Below are 22,954 nucleotides of genomic sequence, written 5' to 3' on the forward strand. Positions count from 1 at the left end.
TCTCTCAAAGCCCTCCCCTTCTGTCAAGCAGAATGATTAGGAATAATTTTAATTTTGTTGTAGATAAGAAGCTAAAGGACTGAGGAGGATTGGGTGGTGGATGAATTGTTTGCCTCACTAACAGAAATTCTTGCTATTAGCAGAGCTCGCAGGGTCCACAGTAGAAAAGCAGTGAAACACTTTTGTAAGCAGCCCAAAATCACACGTGAACTACCATTGAACCAGAACAAGAAAGACTGAAGACAAGATGTATAGAATCTGAAATCTACGCTGTCCAAATTTGTCATCCAAATTAACTGCCTGTGTGTCTCTGGACTCTCAGCAAGAATAAATTATTATAGCTGTTAGACTGAAATCATAGCTGCTTAAAATACTGTGACCTTGCAAGGGAAAAGAAGGTAGTATTTCTAACCTAAGCAACAGACTTGCTTAGAAATGCAAGTTAGAAGTGGTTTGCATATTGCACAGGTGCACGGAACTTTCACAGTGGTCTGACAAGCCTGGAGAGAGCTTGTGTACATAGCAGTATACCTGACCAATGGCAGGCTGCCTCCTGTAATTCCCTGCTGAGTTCCCTCTATAGCTTCACCACAACCTTTCCTGGGTTCAGGGTGGTGTATGTCTGTGTGAGGACAATGAATGAGAAATAGAAGACTATTTCTAGGAGGGAATTCAAGGCAAGGGGAAGAAACAGGGGGAATCCACTATGTTGGAAATATACTAATTTCAATTATCCGCTTAAGTTTCAGCAGATAAGAAAGAATTAGAATGCTTGACCTAAGAAAAATGGAAAGGAACTGAAATAGAAAAGATAAAAGAGAAGGAGAGAGGAAGCAGGTCCTAAGGTTTTGTTTGCTTCTGAGAAAACTGAAACCTATTCTCTCCTAGACAACTGTATTAAGTCTGTGGTTCTGTGAACTGGAGTGACTTGTGAAGGCTGAAAAATATATCTTGAAGGTAAAGTTTTCCCTTTGCTCAAAATAAAGGATGAGATTTCTATGAGCTTACTTTGACCCAGTTACAGAGTAATATAATCAAAGATGCACCTCTTTTTTAACTATACTTTTGCCTCTCTGGTTACAGAAAGCTGGCAGAATAGGGCTTATGTACCTATTAGTAACAAGAAGTAATACCTATAATTGTCTGCTTTTTGGGTACAGATCTTCAGGTTTGTAGGGATAGGCCAGCTTTGGAGAATTAAACTATTTCCCCAGTTCAGTAAAAGGCTAAGATTCTAGAGGATACGTATCTACCTGTCTGTCCATCTATCTGTTTGGTTTTGTGTGAAAGCAGGGAGGTTTTTTTGTAGGAGTACGGTAGAGTAGTTTCTGGTGTTCAGTTAGGCTCACCTCCACGTGTTTTAAACCATTGTTTTTTTTCTAAGCACCATCCTGTACTGCTAGAAGTTTCTATAGGGCAAGAGACAAGAAAAGGATTTCCAATGCCTTTACTTGTGAAAGAATTATGCTTATGTAGATTTGGATCTTGTTTTGCAGTCAGAATGCTACAGGACATATCCTGTAAGTAGGGCAACAAAGTGCTACAGACAAACCTGGCAATTTAGGGGGATATACAACAAGCTTATTTGTAAGGCTAGGCATATAACTTCATGTACTACTTATCCTTAGAGTCTTCATAGATTTCCTTTTAATGTACTGTATTATTCCTTCTGGAAGTGCTATTTTTTAGTGCCATACTTCCAGTTAATTTTAAAAGCCTATTGTCGTCTTTTATATACTGGGAAGAAAAAGGGCTGAGAGAATAAGAATATGAGTTCTTTTTTTTCCCTCAAAGATGAATTTTTTGAAATCTCACTTACTAAACATGAGTGATGAAGCCTAGGGATAGCTACAGACAGTGGATAAATGGAAAAAATGAGAAAAAAACTCTCCAGATGCAAAAGAAATGTAGGAGTGAAAAACTGATTGAGGGCAAACATTAAAAATCACCCTTTATGACAGAAGAAATAGGGAATTTAAGCTAGTAACGCAGAAAAAAAATCATTGAAAGCTACTGTCATACATTTCTAATAAACAGAAAAAAGAAAATAGCAGCTTTTGTCAGGATTAGAATGCAAAACACTTACATTTGCCTGCCGCAGCTGAACAATAGGTTAGTAGATTCAAACCAATGAATTAATAAAAGGATAGTTGCTAAATGAAAAGATTTCATAAAGAAGCATGAGAAACTTTAAAATCAATCACACCCATCTTTGAAGGATAAAAGAATAGAGAATGCTCTCTAACTATAAATTGGAAGTTCAAAGATTCATTTATGTCAATACAGAAGATAATAATTTCTATTTATCTGGATAAAAAGCACAGTTCATCCAGCTCCCTGGGGTGAATTAGCGATGAGCGAAGGGTGAAGAGCTCAGCCCAGCTTGCCTACCTTTTCAAACTTTCTTTAGAGAGGTTTACACAGCCAGCTTATTCCAGAAATTGAGGATCAGACCTTTACCTGACAATGAAGAAATCAAAATCATTAGATTCAGGATGTAGACTACAAATTAGCAATTGTCACAAAAGGTAGCTCTAAATCCAGAAGAAGTAATTTTATAACATTAATACACAGAAATCTTGTACAAACAAAGATGTAGGAGTTGAATACATGCTATGGCAGGAGATGAATGGAGCAGGAAGCCACTGCTCTGAAAATGGCAGAATGCAGTTGTTGAAGCAAAAGAGCATTGCTCTTGAAAAGAGATGTTGAGGAATGATTCAGAAAGATATTTTTTGCCAAGAAAGCCAATTCCCAGTCCTTCTGTGCTTTGAATGCTGCCAACTCTCTTATTGATTCACAAGGAGAGAAGAGGAAACCGAATAATCAGTTTTGTCTGACAAAATTTCTTTGAGGAGTATTAAAGTAGAATCAAAGTGGTTTTGCTGTAGTCCTAAATCAGACTTTAGTTGTTATATACTGCAATTGGAGAAATGGAAGGAATAAAAGAGTTTTCAGGAAAATATATGTTTCAATAGACTTTGCATGCTGAAATATCTTTTACCACATTGAACATAGAAAGAATGGACTTCTGTAAGTATTAGTAAACTTCTAGTTTCAATAAATGCTTATTCTTTTTGGGAAGCTTTTTATGCTGGTAAGAACCGGTTGCATTAATTGGAACATAAACTCATTTGTTAGGGAGAGATGGGGGACGGAATATTTATGAGACTATGGACTTGGTAGCAAAAATACAACAGACAATAAAATTCCATAGAAGCCAGATAATATATAATACTAAGCCAAGTCCACAAATTATTCATTTTGTAATAGTTGCTCTAGTCTTCCTCTGGTATATTAATCTAGTAGTTGATTTGTACACTAAAGTAATTACAATACTTCAGTAAGAGGTAAAGCAGAAGAAATAATTCATAACAATAGCAGTAGTTGCAAATTGTCTGCATAAACCTTAATAAAATTAATCTTAGTAGCTGAACATGTTCTTAATTAACTTTGTCGCAGTTTCTCAAACTGCAAAAAGAGAAAGGGGAAAAAAAAGCCTAGTGCAGTACCATGCGAAATAAAGCAAAAGGTGAGAAAAGATACTGAGCAATTTGGCTTATAAGACGTTCCACAAACCAATATCCTGAATTATTAAGTGTCTGGCATTGTGTTTCAGGCCCTTTCAATTTCTATGGAGGACATGGGAATTCAAAGTACATTTTTTTCTTTTTCAAAGCCCTTTGAAATATGAAAAATTAGAAGGGAAAAAAACCTCTTTGAAGAACTATGATAACTTAGAGACTTCATCTTTGTTCTAGATGTGGCTGATTGGTAATGGCGAAAGGTGTAAAAGAGCAATTTTCATAGTCGAAGTCTTGGGATTTGCTTTCCTGGATGCACCAAGTGTCTACTCTGCTTCACACCAGGAATGCAAGTGTGTGCTTTTTTCAGGTATGACCCTTGAGTAGATAGTTGCACATCCAAATTTGTTCAGAATTGGAGGAAACTACGGGGTGTGAAAATATTGGTGGTGCCTGTGCAAAAGCATTCACTTCCATGCTTTTCCTGGAAGGTCTTTTGGGAAGTGGTTGGGAAGACGACAGTGTACTCTGTGTAGCTTCCAAATCTTTGTGCCAAGTCCATAATTAGCAAGAAATTATGGAACAGTCATTTTTGTTAGCCAGAATGCCTTGCAATCTCTCTCCTTGGTTCTTTGACTACTCCATTTCTATCAAACTGTAATTTATTCTATCCTCAAAGAACATTGGTTTGTAGAAGAAATATTTAGTTGATTTTTTTTTTAATGATCTGAAGGTCATCTTGGGAAACCTTTAAACAGCTCAAATACAACCTGAAGGAGTATTTTGGACCAGAAGACAATACAGAAATCTAATCTGATGGTGCCTTGTTTGTTCCTTGGGTTCATTATTCAATGTCTTTTGATATGAACTGTAACATGCTCTAGTAACAGAAATCACCATCACTTATCCCAATGGCAATAGTTTGAAAATGTGACAATATTTTTCCGAATGAAAGACAAACTGCTAGAATTGAGTGTCATTTGTGCAAGCTAAGTAATAAATCCATCAGTAGGATTTTTCTTTAAAACGTGTAATTTACCCTGTTATTGAAACATAAAGATCTAATAAGAAAGTGTAAGGCATAAAAGGACAGAAATCTGAATAAGAGCTTGGTCTGAAGAATATTAGAAATGCCTGCTGAATTCAGAAAACTAGGAACCCCCAGATTCTAACCTGAATAAACTCTGAATTCACTGACTTGAACAACAGAGCTGTGATGTGAAAGAAGTGACCCTGTCAACATGATATATATCAGGCTGCAGAACCTATATATCGGGGTGATATTCAATGTTGTTCTTCAAAGAGCTGCAGCTCGTAACTCACACCCCTGGAGTGGCCCACAGCATAATTTTGAAAGCCCCAGGGAGCTATCTAAATTAGTGCAATCTGTCTCTGCCTACAGGCCAGCAGCACTGCCCAGTTCTCTGCAGCTTTATCTGGTACAGTCCTGTTTTTGAAAAACCTGTACCTTTTTCAGGATTGTCTCAGGCTTGTGCCCTTATGCAGGGTTTGCTAAGCACTCTTTAAAGGCCTGTTTGTGACTTCTCAGTTCTTTATGCCAAAACAATCATTTTATTTAGCTGAAAGTGATGAACGAAAACCTCACCCCAGGAGAACAGTATTGATGCCTTCAGATGTACAGTATAGAATCATTGAATGATGCTGATATAGTATTACTACAAAGAACTGAATCTAAATAATCCATCCCATGAGGACTTAGGTCTCAGGTATCCACAGTAAAGTTAAGAATTATGTACATCAGGATGTAACTTGGTGAGCAGATTCCAAAATGTAAACACAAATGATAGTTTGTGATTGTTTGAGTGATATGGGATCAAATTTTGAAGATCTGTCGTGCAATTAGAGCTATTAGTATGGCTGGAAGCCATCGAATTGTGAGACTTTCTGACTGAATTCACAGAAAATATGATTCTGTGATTCTGTGGTTCTATGATTCTATGGTTCTATGATTCTATGATTCTATGAAAATTATGATTTGGAGCCATACAAGGAGTGTAGAATTGTACTAAGTCATCACTCAATTAATGAAGGATTAGATCTTCAGCTTGTGGACTTGCAAAGCATAGTGGTTTCAGTGAAGCCATGTCAATTTACACCACCTGACAAGTTGGCTTTAATGATATTGAATAGAAGCTAAGCTATTTAGAAACACCAGCAATAGATTGCAAGTACAGTGTCATCAGGACAGATGCGTAGGGCCTGAGAAACAGTCTCTTATAAAATACCTGAGACAAGAAAAAACAATATTTTTTTAAGCATGTTGAAGAAAAAAACTTCTTCAAGAACAATGCCTGAAAGAATTCAGCTATGGTAATATCTTATAATATAAATTTCTAAGTGATTCTTGACATTGTCACAGACACCAGTAATAAATCTACAGCAGAGAACTTAATGGTTAGCATAGTGTTAGAAATGCACAATCCTAAAATCATGGAAAATATCTAGTCATGATACTTTATTTTGAAAATGAGCTGCATTTTAACTTTCTTTTAGCATATGAAGATCACCGAATTCAAGCCTATGCTCATCTTTTATAGTCAAAAGATAGGCTTTACGTGAAATAATCTTTTCAGACCAAATAAACTGCCCTATTTAAACTAGTGCCAGTCTAAGAAAATAAGGACAATCATCTTGACAACTGTAAAAGCATATATACACAGGAGGTACAGCCATATCTAACATTATTAAGATGAATGGTCCAAAAAGTAGCCTGTGAGAAAGAAATCAGAAGGCAGATGTGTTAATGTCTTTGATTCAGCTTCCACTATGTACACTCCTGAATGAATACCATTCAAAACGATAGCAGAATATAAGATAAAACCTAAGGATTAGTAAACCAGCTCATGGCTAACTGAGGTTAGAGAAAGCTTGGCAAGGAAGAGAAGGCAGGCTTCCAAACTCCCAGGTTCCGTATCAGTTTGTATGAACCTGCTTATTCATCTACATTTTTAGCACTCAGTGGAGCTGAACTGATAGGCATACGTTGTTTGCTGGATGGCTTTAGATGAAGCAGAAATGTCTCCAGAGACAGATATTCTCTCTTCTATTGAAGATAAGCTCTTCTCTCCACTGCTTTTCCTCAGAAGTTAAAACAGAGTTTTGGGCTTACTAGTCAATGTAAAAATAGCACTGCTGAATCTACTTCTAACTCCTTAAATCCACTTTGAACTGAAAGTTTTTTAATCCGTAACATTAACATTGCAGTGGACTACTATTCTCAAAATTCACTGCACCTTTTGGAAGAGAAAGTGGTCGTTGTGAGAGGCTTTGGTCTTAATGACCTGTGAGAAGTGGAATCCACTGGGATCTTGTTAATCATCTCTTTCCCAGGCAACCAAGGTAGATAAGAGTGCCTTATGGAAAAAAATGCATTCTGTAGTGTGATAAGGGCAGCACGGTCTTAGCAAATCAGGCTATAAGGAACATGCTGGTTACAAATGTCCACTGATGGTTTTATTTCTCCATTTCCTCTCTATTTACTTTTGAGGAATATTTTTTTTGAAGAAAAGTTGAAATTAAAATGTTTAAAAATAGCACCAAAAATACTGAACTTTTAAAAGGCAAACTTTGAAGGAATAAAGAGTGGATGGGAAAAGATTCATTAGAACCACCTGCTGTTTACAGAGGGATGTTAGAAGTGGTTATAATATAGGGAGGAAAAAAAATAACACATTTCAACAAAAATAAGGATAAAATTTAAAACTGATGTGACTAGAAAGGAATATAAGAAATGTTAAAAATACTAAAATGAAACTTCTAAAAGTGACAAAGTGTTTGTCATGATGGGACCGAACATTAAATAGCTGCAAAAATGGAAAAATAACACATGAGCAAACAGTACTACTCTTTTTTATCATCAGTAAGTAGCTTTGGGCATAATGTTGTCTGCATAATAGTCTAGCAAGGATTGTTGTTGTTTGCAAAAAGAATCAAGTTTTGAAATAAGAAGAAATAAACACTAAAGATTTAGTAAGCACCCTATGAGCATTGTGGCAGTTTTTGAGGTCCTGCAAGGTTATTATTGATCATTGAAATATGATCATTTTTAAATTGCATTATTTGTAAGAAACTGCAAATATATGAAAGTACACCCTTTAAAAATGTCTTTGAAGCAAAAAGATAAATCCACATAATTTCAAAGCAACCATATGTATTGTAAACTTATTTAGTAGTCATAGTTGAATTCAAGGTTATAGAATAACAACCTGCCACACAAGAAGACAGAGAATACTTTGGAGCTGAGCGTTAGATGGGAAATCTCAGGTTACATTATAAAAGCTGTGTAAATAACTTGGAGACATTGGCAACACAACATTAATAATTAGTAAACAGTCATCTAGAAAACATGAGAAAACAATGTTGTCTTTCAGTCCCAGAAGTGATTTAAGCCTTTTGGACTGTATATGCAGAAGTACTTCCCATAAAATAGATGTAAATTTTTTTGAAGAGTCTATTGACTTCCAGCAGAATTTAGACACTAGAATACATTTAAGTATAAATGGTACTAGGAGGTGGAGAATTTTAGTATTAAAAATGGAAATTTAGCAACATTCCTTTTTCTTCTGAGAGGTGGTACCTACTTGCTCCTTTTTTTTCCTTGGAAAGATATAAATCCCACTTGGACCTAAGGATACTCAGTACCTTTGAATATTCCCTTATAATCTGTACCTCAAATACATACAGGGTATCAGGTAACTTCTTAAATGGGAGAACAATGTATGGAGTGAAGAATAATGGGAAGATACAGCATCATAATTAAACAATTATTTTGTAAATACAATGTCCATAAATGAGGAAAATTAATATTCTAAAGGTGGATGTGTTGAGCCCGATTTATCTGTTAACTGGAAAGTACTGAATAAACAGCACAGTGAGCAAAATATTCATGTGTGCAAAATGGGTAACAGGACAGGTAGAGAAATCCAACTTTATCTGGAGGAATTAAGATAATTTAACATTTCTAGTTCCTTTATGCCAATTGATTATTCTACTGTGTGTCCCAAGTATCAAGCTAAAGTTTGGCCAGGTTTCAAAAATTGATTTCTCTGTGCTTTATTAAGCTTTTAGGTCTCTTTGATGAGAACTTTTTAGATCAATGTCAGTTGGACTCTTGTGACTGTCTAAAAGAAGATTGTAGCTGAAATGATTTTCACAGGCATAACCAATGCTGCCAAAAATCTTTCAGTGACTTTGTCACTAGTTTGTCATACTTCTTAATAAATTAAGATTTTTGCTTATAACATAGACCACTGTATTTTCACTTTTTAAGTGCTTGATTGTGTCTTGAGAAGTAAAAAAATAATCAGTCATAAATGCTAAATTGTTTCTTTAAGTCATGAGGTACCCAACCTATATGTCTGTATAAATTTTTTTCTTTTGAGAATGAGGATGAGAGAGTTTTATCTCTGAAGATGATTAAATACCAGCAGTGTATTACAGGCTTGGATGAAAAAGAAGAAAAACATCCTTCAAAAATTGCCCTGTCTTTGAAACACAGCTGCACCACAATAAGTAAAAAAAAAAAAAAGGTGGAATTTCTTAAAGGTGCTCACATTTTCAAATGTTATCTTGGATTATGCTGACTGTGCTAGGTACCTTTTCCTTATTGAAGATGTTTCTTTGTTTACACATACTAATACTTATCACATAAAGATTTTATTAAAGCAGCAGTCTCAATTTGAGGGGGAAAAATCACTTCTCAGTGGGTTGTTGTTGCTAAGGCCAGTGACAATTGCTGTTCAGAGAACTGCAGTCACCTGTGCATCTTGTGTGCTTCTAGACAAACTTGAGCAACATAGTGGACCTACCTGTCCTGGGACATTGGGATCTGGGAATTTATTTGAATAATTATAACTCTTTTGTATTCTCACCAATTACCTACAATTAAGGGAAATTTTATGTTTCGCACCTGCATGCTATTAGAGCTGTTGCCACAGACACAGCACAGGAGGTCAGGTGAGCCCATGAGCTAAAAGGCTTAAGTGGAATACTGTTCAAAATGGATTGATGTGGATTATAGGAACTTTAAAGTACTGGAGGTGATCTGCTCTTTCTGTCCTTAACACTTGGCAATTTCTGGCCTGTTATGTTCCTAGAGTCAGGCATTTCTGGCTAATTACCTGAAAGCTGTCAGGTTTTAATGAGCATTCCAATCAGAATGGCAGCTGTTACTCAACACTCAGGGCTCTTGTATTGTCCAACTAGGATTACCATGGTTTTTTATGCTCCTCTGTGTACTACGTTTGCTTGAATGAATTCACCTTGCTGGATTTCGCTGCCAGAACTCGTGTCATGACAAAGATCCTAGTCCTTGGAATGATGGTTTCTTGGAAAAGTTAGTTTTTAAACCTAAGTTTGAATATCTGACCATGGGATTACAAAACATATTCTCCACATATTGAATCATATTAAAAAAAAAAAAAGATATAAGTGGTTAAAATGAAAGGTTAATTATTCTGTTTCTATATGATGTTACATAATTTTCCCAAACCAGTGATATGGTGGGAAAACATCCCTGAGTTTCTCGCTGAGTGATAATTGCAATTCCAGACTTTTCAGCACTTTTGGAAAAAAACTAAAATGATTTGCTCATTATTAGTAAGGGAAGTGTCTGAAGGACATCAACATGAAAAAGGAATTTTGTTCTTTAGGAGCGTAGTGAAAGCCAGATATAGCTGTAACCAAACAGAGGAGAGGGTCAAAGAAGAGGAATCACTTCCCATTCAACACATAGAGAAGTAGAGCAGACAGAATCGCAAAGCTTTGTTAAAAAGAGAACAAAAAATGTACGCCAAGACTAGAAAAAGAAGTGGTTATTTTGTATAACCAATTTTATATTTTTGTATAACATATTTTAGACAATGTCTCCTAAGAGTTCCCCTTGTCAAGCTCAGAACCCTTTATTGTGGCAGCGCTCAAAGTCCTGCATATGCTCCTTCTGGGATCGCACTTGAATAAAGTATCTTCACTGATGGAATCCCTGTACATGTGAATCAAGTTCTTTACCTTACTGAAATCTATCTGCTAGCATGCTGTTAAGTAGAAATGCAGTTTGATGTGGTAACTCCAAATCCTTGTTGTCTGCAGCCATTGGAGATCCCTTTATACTTACTGAAACTTAAACCATACATTCTAATCTATAAGATCTCCAGCTTGATTCCTTTGTCTTTATAATGCATTTCTTGTAGGTATACTAGAGATGATATGAATTGAATTGAAAGAAAAAAAAAGAAAAAAGATAATTTCTGACCTGTCTTCTTTTAGTGAAAGGCTGAAAGGTTATTCCCTAGGAAATGCTGAGGTAATTTGTTATCTTGTTTTATGAGTGTGCTGTTAAATAGCTGATATGTTTTCAATGAGAGGTGGCTGCAGTGGTGAAGTGAAATCAATTGCTTTGGTGAAATGATCCCCAGAGCTTGGTAATTAATTGCATTTTATTTCAGGTTTGCACAATCTTTTGATTTTCTTTGGAACCAAAGGAAATACCGAGTTAAAAGGTTGCTCTTATTTACTAATGAGGAATTTTAGCACTAAAACTATCTGAATGCAAAGCAGAAGTTAAGAGGTAGAGATATGCAGATAATTGAAGACTCTCTCTCCTTCTCTCTCTCTCCATCTCTCCCTTCTGCTTTTTCCTTTTCCTTTGGCAATAACAATTCATTCTCTTGGTTCAGGAAATTGAAAAAGGAAAGGGGATTGCTGAAGTAGTTAACTAGATGACGACAAACCAGACCAATCATCTCTATTATTGCTTCAGTTTTAGGTGATACTTGTTTTAGGAACACCCTGACTCTAAGGACAGCACAAGATGGAGAAAAAGAATTAATATTATCACAGTAAAATAGATTCCAGTGGAGAATTAATAAAATCTCTGTATCTACCTCCAGATCTCACCTCTGAGACAGGATTAGTTTAAACATTATGTATTAACTGTGTTATTTACTTGAGGACAACTATGTCCAGTGTCTCCAGAGAAAAATATTGTAGGGAAACCAGTTGTTTTAATCTCATGAACCGGCACCACCATCTCCTTCTCCACAGGGCTGCTCTCAGTCATATCGTCCTCCAGCCTGTACTGAAACCGCGGATTATTCTGACCCAGGTGTAGGACCTTTCACTTGTCTGCATTGAACCTTATGAAGTTCACACAAGCCCACTACTCCAGCTTGCCCAGGTTCCTCTGGATGACATAACCAGTTCTTATGTACAGATGGCCTGGCATTCTTCAAAGTAGTAGCACATAGCATATATATGTATATATTTATATATATATAGTTGTATATATTTTATATATAGTTATATATTTGTATATTTATATGTTATTTATAAAAATAGATATATAAAAATATGTACAGTTATATATATAAACACACACACATATATTGTTCATGTCCTATGCAATAATGCATAGGTACACTCATCTTGCCTTTAATTTGCTGCCTAACATTTCAGCTAAACATATTCTAATGCAGAGAGCCAAATTTTCAGGAAAAAAGACCCTTGATTTTTCAAAGTAGTTCCTGGCTGTAGATACACTGTAATTTTTTTTTAATACTTACTGAAACATTCACATTTACAGTGTCTGTTAATTAACATTACATCTGTATTCACCACAGCTTTATTTTTCTCCAGGGTTTGCTTAGCTTGAAGAGGCAATTGTTAAAAAAAACCTGCCAACAAAGTATTATGACAAACCCATCTGCAAGTATTCCTTAGTGGCTGGTATAAGAACAATTAGAAAAACTCAGATGAGTAGCTCTGCATTGTTTCTTAGCTTATGTGCATGAAGAACTACACACATTTATACAAAACCCAGCATCATTTTTGAACAGCTGTGAGACAAACACTAGAGATTCAAACTTTGGCGAGAAAGATCCTGCAGGTTTGAAAGCATCCTTAGATTTTTGTTTTCAAGATGAGAATACTCATTCTGAGCACTTTTCTCACTGGGCATCTGAAAGAGGGAGTCTAGTATGCCAAATAAAGTAAGACTAAAAATGTACCTTTGTTTCTCTTTTTGGAGGTGAAAAAATACAAGTCCTTAATGTTTTTTATCTCACAAATGCCTAATTTTGAATAAAAGAGAAATTTACAGATCAGATAAAAGCTTCAGTATCAGAATAAGAAGATTAGAAGGATAATGCCAGACTCATCATCCAGCTTTATTTTAACTTTTGAAATTATAACCCACTACTACAGACTGAACAAATTTTAAGTGCCTTAAGTAGTTCCGGATAAAACTTTTTCATTGATGAGGATATTCTGAGGTGGTGATATTTTGTAATTGCCTTTAAATCACGTAACTAACTGTGCCAGCTACAAGATGGTACATAATCAGTCCCCTGATAGGAGATCAGTGCCACCATCCAGTAGAGTTACCATATGTTGATGAGATAAGCAGCCAAGCAGTAATTCCGAAGACACAAATTAAAAATATATTGATGATGGTATATGAAGGAGAAGGATTTAAAGCTAATGGGGAGAAAATAGGGAGGCACTGAAAGAAGATGTTAGTATTTCTTATGGAGAAATGGAGCAGATGGTCACTTGTTTCATGTAGGGAATTAATAGAGCCACTAAATTCTGAGTCTGGTTCATATAGCTCCCATTTTCTTGTTTCATAGTGAAATCATCATGGTTCAATCATTGCCCTTGAGCCTCCAGTCCAAAAACATGGGAAAATCCCTGTGCAAGAACAAGAACATTGACCCGAATCTTAGAGAAGAACTTAATATATTTTAAAATTTTCTCGGCAGAACAGGCAGGCTATCCAACAAGTTACAAATCCTGTCAGTTTAAAGAGTTGAGTTGAATGTCCTAATGTAAAGGGTGCTGAAATAAAGGAAATAAAAGCGAATTTATTCTTACAGATTAAAGACTCAAGGGTGAAATTTTGTGGAGGAAAATCTCAAATGGAGAAAATTATGTTAAAGTGATAATGCTTATCTGTAAAGGAATTCTATTATATAAAATGACATGGTTATTTCCAAAATGCAGATTACACTTGATGTAGGGACCTTGTAGGTACCTATGCAGATTACACTTGATGTAGGTATTCTTGCACAGATTTTTGCTGTGATAAAGTAAATGCACTTGATTTCTGTTAAATTAACTGGAAGGAAAAATTATGCTGGTCCCTTCTTTGTTTCCATTTAGTATGTATAATTCAATTGACATACAGAAATTATAATGTAGCTTTGAGGTTTGCATATGTTTTTTTATTTGAACATTTCCTTTGGATTATTTTTTTATATTTGGGGCTTTTACCACATTTACTTTTTCAGTAAGAGTCTGTAATCACTTTTCTTGGATAATTCTTTGGTAATTTCTGTAATTGCAGTTGGAGGTCACCAAGAACAGTACTATTGCTTGGAAAGGACTTCCGAGAGTCATCAGCTCTAGGCCCTTGCTTTAGGTGATACTATCACCAAGGCTTCATCCAGTCGGCCCAGGCCTTGTTTTGCTGAATCTTGAACACCTCCAAGGTGTTCTCTCTGAACAACCTGTCCCTGTGTGGCATTATTTCCTTGAGAAAAAGTTTTTTTCTGATGTCTCTATGACTCTCCTTCAACTTGTTTTTCTATTATCACTTTCAGATGAGTCTTGAGCTTTTGGAGGGAAAAAAAGCCTCTTCCAGTTTACATTTCATTTCTGCTGCCCTATAACGAAAAACCTGACAAAATCCTTCTGTGATGATTTCTTTTTTGTCTATTTATTTTTTATTTATTTATTTTCAGTGAATCTTGGGTATGATCGGGAAAGAAAAAAATTATTTACTTCTAAGAATTCAGTTCTTTTATACAGACCACAATCTTTTTTATGGAGTGAACAAGCAGAAAACGGAAAAGAAACAGATTTTCAGCCTCTTTTCTAAATGGAAACCAAGCTTTTCTTTCCTTACATGTAAAGGGAATTCATAGTCAAAACTTATATCTTGGGTTTTCAAGTAATAGATAAAATAACTAGATAGTTGCCAAAAATATCTTACAAATTGGTCTGAATTTCTATTAATCACTTTGTATCTGGAGAAGGATAGTTGAAAATGGTAATACTGAAATCCCAGTGATTATCTAGTACCAATCAGCTCTTTGAAATCTTTTTGCATCTTTAAAGTGTAGCATATTAACTCATCTTAACGGCATCTTGTGGATACAGTATTCTTAGGGGAACTAATTACTAGTAGCCTAAGGACAGCTCCTCACAGCATGTGTTCTCTCCCAAAATTTACTTCTGTACTTCAACAAAGGAGTGTATTTGGCTTACTTAATTCATGAGAAGTAATGCAATCCTGTTAAGGCATATAAATGACTTCAAAAGCCCAACACCTACCTGTCTGCACAAGGTAATCTCAATGATATTTTCACATTTGAAAGGTACTCTGAATTTAAAACAATTTCATTTGTTATAATCCTGACCATCTGAACATGCAGGTTAAAAGAATTTTGCTTACAGTTCCTCAATAGTTTTATATCTGTAAGAGAAATTAGGAGAAACTTCCAGTCAAGGCTCTTTTGTAACGGATTTTTAGAACATTGATGGGCTTCACCAACTGGAGGCAAACCATTTAGGTTCTTGTTTTGCAGTTCAGTTGTAGAATGTATGTCCAGAAATTTCTGTCTCTGGTTTACATTTTTCTTGAGCTAAGACCTCTGATAATCTGAGATCTCCTATGATCTTCCCACATATAGAACACAATGGTTATTAATCTGTAACTAATGTCAGCTCTTTATCCTCCAGGAAATACTGTTGATTTTGATATGCAAAGGCTGTAAAATCCCAAAACTATTTACATGATTGAATGACATATATTAAAACAAATCAGCTCTCCGTGTAGTAAGTAGTGTTACTTCCAGTTCTGTTTAATATCTTCGACCAGCTATATTTACTATCTTTATCAACGATCTTGTCAAGGGGATTGATTGTGACTTCAATAAGTCTGTAGAAAACACCAAGTTGTGCGGGCGTGTTGATCTGCTTAAAGGAAGGAAGGCTCTGCAGAGGGATCTGGACAGGCTGGGTCAATGGGCTGAGGCCGACTATATGAGGTTCAACAACAAGTGCTGGGTCACAACAGCCCCCTGCTATGCTACAGGCCTGGGGAAGAGTGGTTGGAAAGCTATCTGGTGGTAAAGGACCTGCGGGTGTTGATTGAAAGCTATTGGACTATGAGCCAGCAGTGTGCTCAGGTGGCCAAGAAGGCCACCAGCACCCTGGCTTGTATCAAAAATCACATGGCCAGTAGGACAAGGGAACTCACCACCCCACCCTGTACACAGTGTTGATGAGGTTGAACCTCAAATCCTGTGTTCAGTTTTGGGCCCCTCACTACAAGAAAGATATTGAGGTGCTGGACCATGTGCAAAGAAGAGCAACAAAGCTGGTGAAGTGTCTGGAGCAGTTGAAGGAATGTTTAGCCTGGAGAGGAGGAGACTGAGAGAAGAGAATCACTTTCTACAACTCCCTGAAAGGTGGTTGTAGTGAGGCAAGTGTTGGTCTCTTCTGCCAAGTAACAAGTGAGAGGACAAGACAAAAAAGATTCAAGTTGTGTCAGGGAAGGTTTAGTTTGTATATTAGGTAATGTATTTTCACTGAAAGGGTTATCAAACATTGGAACAGGCTACCCAGGGAAGTGTTTGAGTCACTGTCCCTGGAAGTGTTTAAAAGATGTGGGATGTGCTTTGAGACATGGTTTAGTGATGCACTCAGCAGTTTAAGAGTCAGAATTGATGAACTTAAAAGTCCTTTCCAACCTAAATAATTCTGTGATTCTATAATTTTACTTCATTATGAATATTCCAATCTGCCTTTGAGAAATGAAGATGTTTATGCAAGCAGCTTGGAAACTTGCGATTCTTCAAAAAACAGAGAATTTTGAGAACAGGCACATTGCAGTTTGGCTGTACATATCTTATTTTCTGTTGTTATTGGAGAGTTCTTATTTATCATAGCAACAAATTCTATCTGACCACTGAGACAGGTTGAGAAATGCAGACCTGGAAAATACATTGATCTAGTCTGTCAAGCTGAGGTCTGATTTGAAGGTCAGTCATATGTCCTTTTTCCATATCAATAAAATGATGACTATAATAATACATGTGTGTTTCCAGATTTCTGATTATAATTGTTTAAGGTTTTGAAATAAATGTGGGTTTTTTTTAAATTGAAACAAAATTTTATACATTAGTGTCCTTGTACCATTAGTCATCACAGCCAGCCCCATTTTTGCCTTAAGTGCAAATGCTGACAGAATCAGAGCATGCTGTCCTTCATGAACTTGTTCCTGATTTGTAAGATTACAAGGGCAGTGCGATGTCAGGCTGATGCTTTTCCTCTCGCCTCAGAGAGCAGAATAGAACAAGCTACTCTAGAGATGTAGCTCCAGTGCCACACTGGGTTAAGCCATTGGTACCATTCATCGATCAGGGAATCTCAAAAGGCAGGTACATGTAGATATACATAGAAAAAATTGATTTATTTAGCAGTTAGCTGTTTGGGAGTTTAGTAGATTAGAGTTGATTTATGTCTTAGTCTCAGTTTGTGCTTGAAATAGCAAACATGAATACTAGAGAGAGAGAGCTGGTTCCGAAGCTGTCTATTTCAAAAAAGTTAGGAAGGAGGTCTGTTAGCATCAGCAATATAGACTGTAAGAAATTAGTTACTATAGAAGGATACAGATATATAATTTACTGGACAATGTTACTTACATAACCACAATCTGTGGTTGTTCTAGCCAGAACTAGAGTTCCTTGCTGGTTTGGAACTAGTTGTGATTTGACCCAGGTGATGGATTGAGGCATTCTGCATTTGGATAGCATCATTCCTGTTAATCTCAGCTCGATATCTGAGATCGCCTCCCTCTATAGATATGTGATTGCTATGAAAGCGAATAATTGTTTCTAGCCTACCAGCTTATTATGCATGTTCTCATGGAGTTCAATTTGAGCATCTTATTAACTCCCCTGTGGCTAATGCAAAGGCGAGTTAGGCATACACAAAGTATAGAAGAGCATATAGATATTCATCCTTAATGAAGATATTTATTATCCTGCAGGCTTTTTTACTCTTAAATGTATTTCACAGAAAATGAAAATGACAAATGTATCTAAAACATGCCGCATCCAATCAGATCTCAGCAGATCCTTTGATTCCTCGAGCCCAAATGCTGCTGCATGATGACAAACTGCTTTGCTCCCCAAACAGCATTGACCTTGTCATCTATCCTCAGGCCCCAGGAATTCATTGTATATGAGAGCTGAGGAGCAAATCTGAGATGCTGACAAATGTTAATTTTTACTGAAGTAAGGATTATTCAGTCAAATGAGCGTATTTCCTTGAGTGTACATTTTAAATCTTATTAAGCTCAGTGCCATAAAAGGCAAAACTATCATCTTCCATTCATACTCTTAGGCCTCAGTAGTTACATTTCTTCTGTTACCAAAGACTGGAAGCCAAAGAAAGTGTAGTGAAAGGCTTTAATGTCAAGGGCAGCACTGGAAATGTTGATTACAGGGGACAAATTTAACATATGGACTTTGCAGTGTCCAGGATTAGTCCAGTGTAGGACCCTGAGTACTCAATGATCAGCACAAGCTGATTCAGAGGATAAAGTGAGCAGCTGGTACTTATATGAGATAGTATCTGTAAGATTTTTTTTCCTTTTTAGGCACAGTGCCTAAAGATTGTTGAGGTGCTTCAAATGGCCTCGTGTTTAAAGGCTTTGCTGCAGTTTTCCAAGAACTGAATATCTTGAACATCTGCTAGATATTCAAAAGTGAATCAGATGTGGTCTCTAAAGAGGAGAAGTAACAAAGTTTTGTAAACCTGATCAGCTCCTGCAATAACTACCGAACATCCATGCCAGCATTAATGAGAAAAACAGAAGGTGTTAAAGTGATCTAGAAAGGTTTTAGGCCTATTAGTCTCTTTGCCAAAAGAACAGCTTTAATATGCAAACTTTTGGATTGCTCATGCAGTTAACCCTTTATGTTTTATAATGCTTGTCTTGTCAGTGGAAGATAAGGATTTCATTGTTATAGAACCACTTTTAGTGCAAATATCTGCTGTTTCCTTATTCCTTAACAGTTCTGATTTCTTCTGATTTTCAACTCCATAACAAGAATTACAAGTGAAGGAGGATTCCTATGCAGCTGCTTCAGAAATTGTCAGCGCATATGTTTTCCGTCTGAGTGTTCACTTAAATTGCATTTCATCCCTCATTTATATTTCTCATCCACATGATAATATTATGCATTCTCTCTTGCTGTCATCCACATGACTCTCTGATTTCATTTGACGCTGTATTAAGGTAGACCACATTCTTGTTAACAGTAATAAGCACCAAGGTGGCTGAGTGCTGCTTTGGATGAAGACGAATGGAGGGAATTGTAATGACTATGTACACTGCAAAGCAAAAAGGCTGTCTTAAGAGCTCAATATCAGCTTATGAGGATGAAATGACTTCACTAACATGCAGTCAAGATGGACTTGACTGATTCAGCCAATAGCTTGCTTAAGGTACCTTATTATTACCATATCACTAAGACCTACATGGTAAAGGGTTCACTGGGTCTGATAACTCTGGTAGCACTCATGCCTGTAAAACCTAATTTTACTCCTGGGTAGGTACTTAGTCTAATTTATTTCACTAACATATGCTTATTGCAGAGAATATATTTGGGCATAGCATTTGTTCATTAAGTATTTTGAAATAAAAAAAGACCCTAAAGCTACCAGAATACCCTGTGAGAACAGATGTTACAGAGTGGTCAGTCAGTTCAGAGAATTAATTTCAACGAGACTGGCTGGGAAATCACAGTGAAATTTTCTCTAGCCTAATCTTTATGCATTGCATAACTTAAAGTGTCAGCTGCTAGATGGCACAATATACTTCCAGTTGCAATAAGCATTCATATAAGCACTGTATTATGCAGAGAGAAAAAAAAATAATGAGAATGATTTTATCATGGTTAATGGAGCAGTAGAGTTCAACATGGTGGTACAGCATGTCTGCACAAGGGAATTTGTTTTTTTAAGCTTGCTAAGACAGTTAATTTGGAAGGAATACTAGCAGAAAATAAAATTTAATACTAGAGAGCTGGTTGAAATAAAAATACTTATAATCCAAGGCAGCATTAAAAAAATAGCTGGGTATTCTCCAATCCTTGTTTTGTGCTGACTTTCTATTTCCAAAATTATTTTTCTTATTATCTCATTATTTCATGTGATGTTTCCAAATTATTTAACTAAAAAATATTCATAAAGGTGAAGCAGAAATGTAGCAAGGATGCTTTTGATATATTATCATCATGCAGAAGATAAGATGGTATTAAGGAACAGGCTACATTGGCTTTACATGACTTGCTCTTGACAAGTCTAGCCGATCTTTTTCTTCAATAGTGCAGGCAGATAGTCAAAGCAATGGCTGTTACATATTGTGATGAGGCTTTTGTTACTGTGCACTATGATTTTCTCATATGTAAACTACGGACACTTAAAGTCAAGGAGAAATCTGTAAGTAGGTGCACAGTGGCTGAAAGGTCATGTTTGAAGCAGCTTTCAGTGGTTCGTTCTGACAGGCTGAGAGGGTTGGGTTGTTCAGCCCGGAGAACGGATGGCTTCAAGGAGAGCTTATAGTGACTTTCTAGTACCTGAAGTGGGCCTACAAAAAATCTGGGGAGGGGCTTTACAAAGGCTTGTAGTGATAGCATGAGGGGCAACAATTATAATTTGGAGAGGGAAAGATTTAGACTAGACAAAAGGAGGAAATTCTTCACAGTGAGGGCGGTGAGGCACTGGCACGGGTTGCCCAGGGAAGCTGTGGCTGCCCCATCCCTGGAGGTGTTCAAGGCCAGGCTGGATGGGCCTTGAGCAGCCTGGTCTATGGGAGGTGTCCCTGCCCATGGCAGGGAGGTGGAATTAGACGATATTTAAGATCCTTTCCAACTCAAACCATTCTATGAGTCTATGATTCTCCAAGGGGCACCATGCTGAGGTGCTGAGCTAAGGCTAGCCGAGCCTTAGATTTTCTAGGCTAATTCCTAGTGCCGTGTCCTATACCGTTAAAGAAAATTCTGCTTAGAGCCAGGCTTACTTTATACGTGGCACCGAGTCAGAGAAGGAAGAAAGAAGACAGAAAACTCCTAGAGTTCAAAATCTTCTAGACCGAGAGGTGGATTTGGTCTGAAGGGTGTAAAGCAAAACTCTTGTGGAAAAAGAAATTAAATATACAATACAGTTGATTTTACCATCCATGCATCAGCAAGGTAGAAAAGGTTTGGAATTTATGAGTTGCAGACTGAATATGGGATTAGAATGTGAAGCTGTTGCAAGAAACACACTGTTGTATGTAAAACCTAGGAAGTAATTTTTCCTCTCTTTTGAGTAGAGTTGAGATCTCAGATGGCTAATTATGGCACCACATTATTTTTTTTTTTTTTTAAAAGATACTAGATATGGACTAATTAAAGAAACTCCAGAAGAGAACAATGATAACTGTAATGAGATTAGGAATACTTCCTCTGAGGAAATACTAAAGTGATTTCAGTTGGCTTCAAAATGTTTCAGCGAAATGAAATCTCTAGATATTGCATAAGATAATATGGAGTTTAAGCCATACTTTCTGTGGTTGGATAGCATTTTCTGAGACTGAAAAATTACCTGTTTTGTCATTAGTGAACATTCAAACCTCAGAAGAAAGAGAGCATCACTAGCTAACAGACACAAGTATTGTTGAAAATGAGGAACTTGCTGCAATATGAAATGAACATTACCAAGAAAACCTGCACATGCACATACACATACAACACACACACAGATAAAAATTCTAGGCCTTAGAGTGCCTTTTAATTGATCTGTTCTCTGTTCTTACTGACAAAGATTAAAAATATGGTACAAGCAAATCTTTAAAAGACTTATTTGATAAATAAAAATATTATATTAGCTTCCACTGCACAAAGAGAAATATATATATATGCAGTCCAAATTCTAGTAGAAAGCAGCTGGATCTGACATGTTGACAGAACAAGCACCACAGACACAGCCTGTACTAATGAGTGAATACTCTGGTCAGACTGTGAATGGCAAATAAGCATGACAAGGTCTAGCCAACCAAGGACTTTGCAGTGGTTGTCACTATGCTGCACAATATGGTAACAAACTTCACAGAGGCAGTAGAAAAAGAGCTCATGTCCCCACGGTCACAAGTCTCACTGCTGTAGCACCCATGCTGCACTGGCACTTATGCTGGCAGCGGGTCAGCCCCTGCCCAAGGATGAGAAGAAAAGTCTCTGGTTAAATGCAGAGGTGCAAGCAAGCAGGCAATTCTCCATCCATTCTCTCAGGATAGGTCTGCAATAAAATGATATAAATTCCTACCCTGCAAATTGCTATTGAGAAGGTACTCAATAGCATAGAGTACTCAATAGAATAGAATAGAAGAACCTCTGTCTGCCCTCTAAACTATATCTGCATTAACACCCTTTGCTCACACCCTTGGACATCCCATTTGTCACCAGGTAGGAGGATGGACAAAATGCATGGACAGAGGGAGAAAAGACGAAAGGCTCCTGCTGTCAAAATGGACCTGATAAAGGAGATGGAAATCTCTGTAAAACAATCACTGCTGTGCCCCAAAGCAGGGTCCCAGGAGCCACTTCAGACTTGGGATTTTGCACTTCATCCACCATATTTTTCTGACTGTCTCTATAGTTGATTTCTCCAGATTTTTTCCCCCGTGTATTCTGAGGTATTGCCTACTCCCATTTCCTATCTCTCCATAAAGATGAGAAAAGTAAGTATGCATAGGCAAAATTTCCTTAGAATGAATAATAAAAACATGGTTTTTTTTCTTTTTCTGTAAAACCAACCACAATGCTAATCAGAATCTCTGGAAGCCTTTACAAGTTTGATTCTCTGTCAGGTGATAACTCACATCATAAAGTAGTTTATTGTAGCAACAAGTTTTGAAAAGCATGTTCATAATTTCTGTGGAGTTGTGTTATAATTTTTATTGACATTTATTTACATAGGTCTAGTAGAAATGTTTCCACCACGACTGAGAAAATTTTCCTATGAAATTCTTGTTACTTTTAATCAGAAATAATGAACTGCTGTATTTCACGGCTAACACCTTATATGCTGTAACTTACTGATAAACTGATGCAGAAGAATATCAGTAGTAACTAGATAAGCAAATATAGTTTAATGAAGGGTTTGCATACATTCAGTAAATGAACGACTGCTGCTTACATTCAGATATGTTTCTCTCTGATGTAGATTTGAGAGTAGGAAATCTCATTTGCACAATCAGTACAGTTTTGTATCACAGTAAAAAGAGTGAGCCTTGAAAAAAAGAAATTTCAAATACATTTTGATAGATTCTATTGTGTTTATTCATCACATGCTGCTGCAAA

Source organism: Phaenicophaeus curvirostris, chromosome 8, assembly GCF_032191515.1.
Source record: "Phaenicophaeus curvirostris isolate KB17595 chromosome 8, BPBGC_Pcur_1.0, whole genome shotgun sequence".
Lineage (NCBI taxonomy): Eukaryota > Metazoa > Chordata > Aves > Cuculiformes > Cuculidae > Phaenicophaeus > Phaenicophaeus curvirostris.